Below are 9,642 nucleotides of genomic sequence, written 5' to 3' on the forward strand. Positions count from 1 at the left end.
CAAAGTTGATCGCAAGTCTACATCAGGCACATGTCACTTTCTGGGACGATCACTTGTATGTTGGTCTTCAAAGAAGCAGAACTGTGTATCTCTCTCCACTGCTGAATCTGAATACATTGCTGCTGGATCTTGCTGCGCTCAGCTTCTGTGGATGAAGCAAACACTCAAGGACTATGGCATTCATCTGAAGCAAGTGCCACTTTACTGCGACAACGAAAGCGCCATCAAGATTGCCAACAACCCATTTCAGCACTCGAAGACAAAGCACATTGAAATTCGCCATCACTTTCTCAGAGATCACGTTGTGAAGGAAGACATTGATATCATACACGTCAGCACTGAAGAGCAATTGGCAGATATCTTCACCAAGCCCTTGGATGAGAAGAGGTTTTGCAAGTTACGGTGTGAGCTAAATATCTTGGAATCCTCAAATGTCCTGTGATCAGGCACACATCCTAACACTTATGCATATTGATGACTTAGATGTGCAACACACGAAGTAACGTATATCTTCAATCAATGAAGACATACATTCTAAGTGTGAATATATTAATGTGGAATTTGACTTCGGAGCGCCACGATAATTATGCGCCGTGTCTGGGTCTAACTTCCTATACGGTGGGTAACGCCACCACCAAACGTTCCATTCTGAAGTGTTTCACTCATGGCGTTACCTCGCAATGTCTTCACATCTGGTTTGGCTTCAATCTCAATATGTCTTCATGATTATCTTCACTGTGTTGATTAAATATATATATATATATATATATATGTACTGATGTTCTGTCCTCTACAGCATTCACTTATAGCTATGTCTTCTTGGTTGAATCTTTTGAACTAAGTGAATGTGATCGGACCCTAACCTCTCTATGCTTTCTATCTCAAACTCTATCTCTCCAAGTCATATGCATTATGTTGAAACTGTCGAATGTCTTCACTGTGTCCTTGTCAGCCGAAGACATAGAGACAACCATAAAAGTCCGTTTTTAATGCTCATTCCTCCACATAAGATCCGGAGAAGCAGGAACGACCGCCCGACAATTCAGGCGTGCGTGGGACATGGAACAAACCCCAAATGCGAACCGTCAGGGGCACCTGCGTAATAGCACAGTGCCGCCTCTGAGTCTATAAATTCACACTTACCGCGGTCATTATCTCCTTCTTCCACCCTCGCACGAACCCTAGCGCCACCGCTAGCACTTGACGACGCCGGAGACGAAGCGCTTCACTGCCACAACCTCTCCAACGCCGTCCTCATGCCGACCGCGGACATCGTCCTCTCCGCCGTCGCCGTAGGTGTTTTCCGTCGCCAAGTTAGGGCACGGAGGACTAAACTGCTCGGCATCAACTTCCTTCCGTCTAGCAGTTCCAGTGTGGTAAATAAAACTTCTTTTTACAGCTTCTTTTGATCTCTTGGTTCTGTCACTTTCTACCATAAGAAGTTTCTCTTCACACCAGTTAGATCTCTCGCTGCATCTCATAACATGCCTAGTATATTCACTTGTGCTTCATAAAGCAGTTAGATTCCTCACTTGTACTGATCTATGGGTTCGTACAAATCTGGAACCAACTTCTTATCTATAAGTGAATGTCTTCGCACAATGAGGTCAATGTCTTCTAAACCGATTTATCTTCAAAATCTTCTGAGAATGCATATGACCTCTACCCCTTCCCTCGCACCTTAATGCTGTCACAGGTACATGTCCGTGGGAGAATCCTTTGGATCTCATAGTCTGCATTCATTTGCAGAGTACTTGCAGCATCACATCAACTCTCCTGAAGCCAGTTCTTGTTGGTCAAGCAAAAGGAAGCCTTTGAAGCCTTTGAACATCTTGAAGCCTTCCAAGTTAAGATTCATGGCTTCAGAAACAGCAACAAGGAAGGGAGGCAGACAGCGACGTGGTGGAACGTCCAAAGATCTGCCTGATGAATTGGCAGAGATGTACAAAACTGATCCTGAAGAAAGCTATGGTCAGCGCAAGACACGAATCCAATGGATTTGAAGATATTGGGCAGAGCAATGGTTTCAATACCGCTTCGTCACTCAGGAATATGCGGAGAAGTGCGCCATCAAGAGACCGTGGGGAGACGTATTATACAAAAATCTCGTACCCAGGTCCAGAGATGAAGCCATTGCTCAAGGCTTCTATCCATGCATGGTGAGAGGACCACAGCCAGCTGAAGCACATCCGTCATCACTTCTCTGGTGTCGCGATGACAATCTGTTCAAGCGCAACTTCCAATTTGCTCAGAACTCTGCAAAGCAAAACAAGAAGAAATTTGGGCTTGACTTCAACCCTGGTCCCTCCTCACCAAGGGCAGATGGCACACGTGTCGCCGATCCCAATATCATCGGGCCGTATGCCAATCTTGCAGGCCTCATCACCCGCATCCTAGTCCAAGGGACTGCCGTGAATGACCCTCCAGCAGATACTGAGTCTGATGACGCCCTTGCTGCGCCGAAGCCAAAGCAGAAGAAGCCAAAAGCTTCAAAGCCAGCCACTTCTCCCAAAATCTCAAGAGCGAAGCCATTGGCAACTGCACCTCCTGAAGCCAGTGTGCAGTCTGAAGACTTATCACGAGTCTCCAAGCCCCAAGAAGCCAAGAAGCCTCAGCCACACACAGGCAAAGAGCTCACAGCTGCTGCCATTCTGCGGTGCGAAACTCTTGATCTCTCAAGCGATGAAGATCTTGGAGATGACGCTCTTGAGCAGCTCATCAAGAGCAAGGAGGAGGCTGAAATCTTCAACAATCTGCCTCTGTTTGATGTCGCCATCATCCACAATTTTATCGATGAATGGTTTGCCTCACCGGACATCAGCTTCGACGATCTGCAGCTGCCCATAGGCCTCAGCGTTGCCTTTCAAGGCGCAATCGCTTCAGAACTTGCAATAGCCCAACGCATTGTAGAACTGAAGCAGAAAATTGATTATGAAAAGGCTCAGTTCAAGAAGCACGTGGCCAAGCTCAACGTGCAAGAAGTGAAAAACTTCAAGATCATGTTGCACGAGATGAAAGAGAACTTTCTGAAGACGCGTGCCGAAGCTCAAGGCTCGTGAGAGCGCATGAAGACTCTGGCTGATCGCTGCGTGCAGGCCTACAATGAGGCCGAGAAGCGCAAGGCACTTGGGCGTCCCGGCATTGACCCCAGGATGGCCTCGAAGAAGAAAAAGAAGCCTGCTGTGCCTGAACCAGAGGCGCCACGGTCAGAAACTGCTCCGATTGTCTTCCCCACTGCAACGACTGGCTCGAAGCCAAAGAGTCGATCAACCGCCTCACAGCTCAAGAAGACACGGACTGCAGAGGCTGAAGCTAAGAAGAGGAAACACTCTGAAGCCTCTCCTTCTGAACCCACCATCAAGAAGCGCAAGACCAAGAAATCTCGGGCTGCTCCCACAGAGCCCTTGATAGTTGAACCCCTCTCCGTCCGCTATCCTGACGCAGATCGTCAGTTGACTGTGCATGAGCCTGCCTTCACAGAGGCTCCGCACGCTGAAGACATTCCAGCAGCCGACCACAACGCTGCTGAAGACATTGGTCTCCAAGACAATGTACAAGGTGATGCAGCCCTTCCTCAGCTTGAGACAAGCGAACTGATCAGCATTGGTCGTCCATTGACGCCAATCACACAAGATGCATCGTGGGCAGATCACCCACAGGAGGAAGATAATGAGCCCCAGCCCACTGCAACTCCACCGGCGTCGCCTACATACCGTAGGCTTCGCAAAGGGCCAAGGGCTCAGGCTGCTGACGACATTCCGGCTGCATCAGCCCAAGAGCATGCAGAAATACCACAAGCTCCAACTCCCCCGCACCAACAAGAAGCAGTTCTCCAGGAGAACGTGCCTGAGTTCGTCCCTCCAACTACACGTGTGGAGGCTGCAAATGTTGAGGCTGCCACAAACAACGCCGAAGCAAATGTGGAGCCCTCCCCAACAACAGCTTCAGAAGACACTGAAGCTACTGCTCCTGAACCTTCTGTGCCTGAGTCTGCTGCGGGTCCCCAATTCAACTATCATATTGCGCACAGGCCCCAGGTCCAGAAGCCAATCCCACGACTGCCAAGGTTCCCAGGTTCTGCATCAGCTCCTGGCTCCTTCAACATCAACGGCTTCAGGACAGAAAACACGTTTTTCAACAGCTCCAAGAACCCTTATTCAAGGGAACGGATTGTATCAGATAGGTTCTGGAGCTATCAACAGCGCAGCTATTATTCATGCATCCTATACAACCAAGGCCGCATCTTTCCTCACAAGCGCCTTGAGGTTGAAGCTGTTGCTGGTCTGCCTGGTCTGGAAGAAGCATTGGATTGCTTCAAGCAAGTGGGTCTGCTGCCATTTATCACCGATGAAGAGCACTGGAACGAAGAGCTTCTGCTCCAGTTCTATGCCACCCTGCATATCAAAGGCTATAACAGAGATCCGAAGACATGGGTCCTGGAGTGGATGACCGGCAATGTCCATCATGAAGCCAATGCTTTCGACATAATTGAGCTTACCGGCCTTCCCACTCCTGGCGAATTCTTTGAACAAGGCTGCCAACTCCATGCTGAAGCAATTGAGAGCATATTTCAGCGTCCTGAGCCAGATATGAGTCAGATGCTCTCAATGATGAAGCCATTGCCTCCTAATGCACCCTATCCAACTAGGTTCTTCGTTGAAGACTTAGAGTACCTGCCCAGAACAATATATCACATCATAAGGTGGACTCTCTGGCCCGTAAAGGGACACTCTCGATATGCAACGATTGAAGGTGCAATGAAGACTCCCATCTTCTGCATTCTTCATGGCAAATGCTTCAACGCACAGGATCTCTTCATCCGTCAACTTGCAGCGTCTGCCTCAGAACTGTTTGGATTGAAGTTCTATGCTCCTTGGGTTATGAGGCTGATCAAGCTTCACTCTGCAATCTCCTATCAACCCTCAGCCCGCAATCATAGGATATTTTTGCCAGATGTAGACACATCTGCTGAAGCAATATATCCAGAGCCTGCCAAGCAACCATTAAGTCTTCAGAATGCAGAACACCAGAGCTTCACTCAAAATATTGAAGGTGTTGAAGCTCTCTCCCGAGTGTATCCAATGGCTGGCACCACACGTGCCCCTGCATCAACTGAAGCCACTAACAGCACAGCTGCAAAGAGACCCAAGAAGCGCGCTCGTGCACTCAATGACCGAGAGCTTCTTGTGGCTCTTCACCAAAAGCAAGATAGGCATCACGACTGGCTCAAGAGGCAGATGAGAAGCATCATGCAAGAAGTCAATCGCATCAGAAATCTGGCAACCAAGAATGCATTTGTCGCACACGAGACCTGTCGCCGCACTTGGAAAGGCCTCACCATGATGTGCACTGAAGCTGACCTGCATGAGGATGGCTTCAAAGAGAGATTCAAATTTGACTCCACGCCTCCAAGAAAAGCTGTGATGCGAAGCACACCATCACTTGAAGAGTCAGAGTTCTCTTCTTCTGCTGCCACCGTGTCTGCCCGGATTATTGAAGAAGAAGACGACGCGACATCATCTCCACCTGCTTCAACACGCGTCGAATCTGCACCAAGCTCGTCTGCACCGCCACCAAACAACTCCACCGACCCTGCTGCGCCTGGGAACGCGTAGAAAACTCTATGTCTTCAAACCTTTTTGGTCATCACTGACAAAAGGGGGAGAAGCATATGATGTTTATAGTCTTCAAGCGGGTCACTATGGGCGGGTGCCTTCATATTTTGCTACATTTTGCTTCGTGCTTACAACTCCCGTTTCTGCTACATTTGCTTCATTGAGTTGTAACACTTAGCCTTGATGGTCGTCTGCTACCTGTTCGTCACTCCGTTTTGCGAAGATAAATTCCGCATGTGCGACGATAAATTCCGCACTCATCTCATTCTGCAGACGTCCATTTTCCATTATGCATGTCATTATCTTCATATACTTTCACATGCATGGTGGATTGTCATCATAAGTTGAAGTGGATCTCCACAAGTACAACCTGCCATGTGCATTTGCATTCAAGAAGCAAATTACTTATATGCACATCTTCAGGGGGAGCCCTTGCAACTTATGAAGACAATTCCTTTACAATTTCACAAATTATGTTCCCCGTTGAAAACTTCAACTAGTTTGTCATCAATCACCAAAAAGGGGGAGATTGTAAGTGCATCTAGTGCCACCCCTAGTTGGTTTTGGAGTATTGACGACAAACCTAGTTGAGGGACTAATGTGTTTGTGAGAATTGCAGGAAAACACAGGTAGAAGTCCCTCATTGATTCGATTTCACTACCAGAGATGACCCCTAAAAATGTACGAAGACATTGAAGACAATGGTGGTTTATGAAGATATTCATATTGAAGACAATGACATGAGAAGACTCCCTATGAAGCTTATGGAACTCGAAGACTTAGATCTTTCGTAGTTTTATTTCTTTCATGTTGTGTCATAGGAACCACCGTACTGTTAAGTGGGGTCTAAGAGAACCAGTCAGAATGACTGAAGTGATGCCTAATTTAAATCCTATGCCTTCGAGCGAAGACTATGAGAGCAAATCTTGTCCAGAGTCAGACAAGTCAGCTTTACTTGTACCCCAAGTAAAGTTGCCGTATGAGTTCAAAATTCGACCGTTGGTACACGTGTCAGTTCCTTAGTGACCCAGGGTCATTTCGGACAAATCAGGTCGGGTTGCCAAGTGGCTATAAATAGCCCACCCCCACAACCAGAAACGGTTGGCTGCTCAGATTTCAGTGCACGGCTTTTGTCGTTTGAGAGCAACCCACCTCGAAGCCTTTGAGAGAAAATTCCTAGCGAGGAGAAAAGCCCTAACCACCCAGAGCCAGAGTAAATTGGGCATCACTTAAGTCTTCGTGTCTGAGTGATCTGAAGACTTATTACACTTGAGGACTGTGCATCCTCCAGACGGTTAGGCGTCGCGTTCAGAGCATCCAAGAGAAATTGTGGATTGCTAGTGAACGAAGTCTGTGAAGGTTTGGAAGTCGCCTGAAGACTTACCACGAGTGATTGGACGAGGTCTGTGTGACCTTAGTTCAAGGAGAATACGATGAGGACTGGGTGTCTTGGACTAAGTGACCTTGACTGGGTGTCCGGGACTGTGTGTCCTTTGGTTTAAATACCTAGCCGCTCCAACCAGACGTACAGTTGTCACAGCAACTGGAACTGGTCCAACAAATCATTGTCTTCAACGTGTCACTGGTTTCATCTTCACTTCCTTTGACTTACTGTTATTCATTGTGAAGCCATTGCATGCTTGCTTTATCTTTTATCTTCACAACATGAATGTATGATCTGTTTGGCTTCATAACTTCTTCCTACCTGATCCTTATTACACTGAAGCTGTTTGTCATTGTGCTTTCACTCAATTGAATACATGACCATGGCTGCCCTAGTGTAATCTAACTTCCGCTGCTCAGTAATAGGCATAATCTTCACTGTTTGTCTTCATAACTCTCACGTTTTGAAGACTTTCATAAAAATCGCCTATTCACCCCCCCTCTAGTCGATATAACGCACTTTCAGTGACGACTCGGACGTGGGGTTTACTCCCACGACATACCCGGCCCACACTATATAGTCAGGCAGACGTCTACCCTAGCCGCCGCCGCTTCGTATGGTTTCTCACCACCGTTCCAGATCATTGCGCCGCCAAGCAAGTCTTCTCCATCCCTCCTTCCGGCGTGCACCGCGAGAAGGGACAGCAGGCCTCCGGAACCCCGCCTCTCGTGATCCTGTACGGGAGAGGGGCGATCAGGTTTTTGGGGAGCGCACTCGTGCGACTGCTGGCAGCGACGACTTTGCGAACGACGACTTCTTCCCTGACCTCGGCAACCTCGTCCTCGACAACATGGGCGACAACGTCAACACCGGCGGTGCTGCACCCGCTGCACCGTATGTGATTCTATCCTTCCTGTTCGAGATCGTGGTAGAATTCATGCTTCTAGTATGTGCCCTAGATGTGATATGTTCATCTGCTATGCTAGTTCGCATGATTAGTTTAATCTCTGCTGTTGTGGTCATGATTTATCTTCTGTTTATTCAGATTAAATCTCATAGTAATTTGCTCATATTTCCAACAATCCAAAAACCTGATTATAGGCAATTTACTCCGAGTGGTTTTGCTACGCATCTGAAGCCGCCTGCCTTTAAGGGGGCGCAATATAAGAGGAGGCGCACGAGAGCAGTCTACTGGTTTCAGACCATGGGCTGCTATGATGCCACCAAGGGCAAGCCTGAGGGCGATCTTAATCCAGCACAGCTGGAAGCTTTTGAGAAGATCGATACCCTCTTTAAAGGCGCTCTTCTGAGTGTTCTTGATGACTCCATTGTGGATTCGTATATGTCGTTTAACAATGGCAAGGACATGTGAGCTGCGCTCGAGGCCAAGTTTGGTGCCTCGGACGCCAGCAGTGAGTTGTACGTCATGAAACAATTCTATGACTACAAGATGACTGATGAGCGCCCTGTTGTACAGCAGGCTCATGAGATACAGTCGCTCGCAAAGAACTTGAGTACTTCAAGTGTGTGTTGCCGGACAAATTTGTTGCCGGAGGCATCATTGCCAAGCTTCCACCTTCGTGGAACAATTTTGCTACTTCCCTAAAACACAAGAGATAGGAGTTTTCCGTTGCGGATCTCATTGGTACTTTTGATGTTGAAGAGAAGGCGAGAGCAAAGGACACACGTGCTCGAGTTGCTGAGGGAGGTTCTAGTGCCCACATGGTACAGAAGAAGAACTCCCAGCCCAACAAGTTCAAAAACAATAAGAACAAAACTCAGGGCAAAGGAAAGTTTGATACAAAGAATAAGCCATCACATTCTACCAACTTCAAGAAGAATTCTCATAAGAAGGGGAAGGGACTTTGCCATGTCTGCGGTGATCCTAATCACTGGGCTCCGAAGTGTCCTAACCGCTTTGAGGAGCGCGAACATGAGAAGAGCGGCAAGTCCGCTAATGTTGTCATCGATGATACTGATATGAAGGAATCAGGGTACGGTATTTTTCCTACCATCCTTTCAGTATTTCAATCCCCTGATTGGTTAATTGACATCGGTGCCAATGTACATGTTTGTGCTGACGCCTCCATGTTTTCTTCTTACCAGGCAACAGGGACTTCACCCGTGCTGATGGGGAACGGGTCACATGCCATCGTTCGAGGTGTTGGTACGGTCGATCTGAAGTTTACTTCGGGGATGACTGTGCGTCTGAAGAACGTTCATCATGTGTCGTCCATCAATAAAAATCTCGTTAGGGGTTCCCGTTTATGTCGAGATGGTTTTAAGTTGGTTTTCGAATCCAATAGTTGTAATTTCTAAGTGTGGACAATTTGTTGGAAAAGGCTATGAGTGCAGAGGCTTGTTCCGCCTATCTTTGTCAGATATTTGCACTAAAGTTATTAATAATGTTTGCTACAATAATGAGTCTGATATTTGGCATTCACGACTCTGTCATATTAACTTTGGTTGCATGACGCGGTTAGCCAATATGAATTTAATTCCGAAAATCTCTATTGTCAAAGGCTCCAAGTGCCAAGTATGTGTGCAAGCTAAGCAACCTCGCAAGTCCCATAAGACTGCAGAGGCAAGAGACTTGGCGCCACTAGAGCTTATACATTCTGATCTTTGTGAGATGAATGGCGT

The sequence above is a fragment of the Triticum urartu genome, chromosome 5A, assembly GCF_056163025.1.
Source record: "Triticum urartu cultivar PI428250 chromosome 5A, HENAU_Tu73, whole genome shotgun sequence".
Classification (NCBI taxonomy): Eukaryota; Viridiplantae; Streptophyta; class Magnoliopsida; order Poales; family Poaceae; genus Triticum; species Triticum urartu.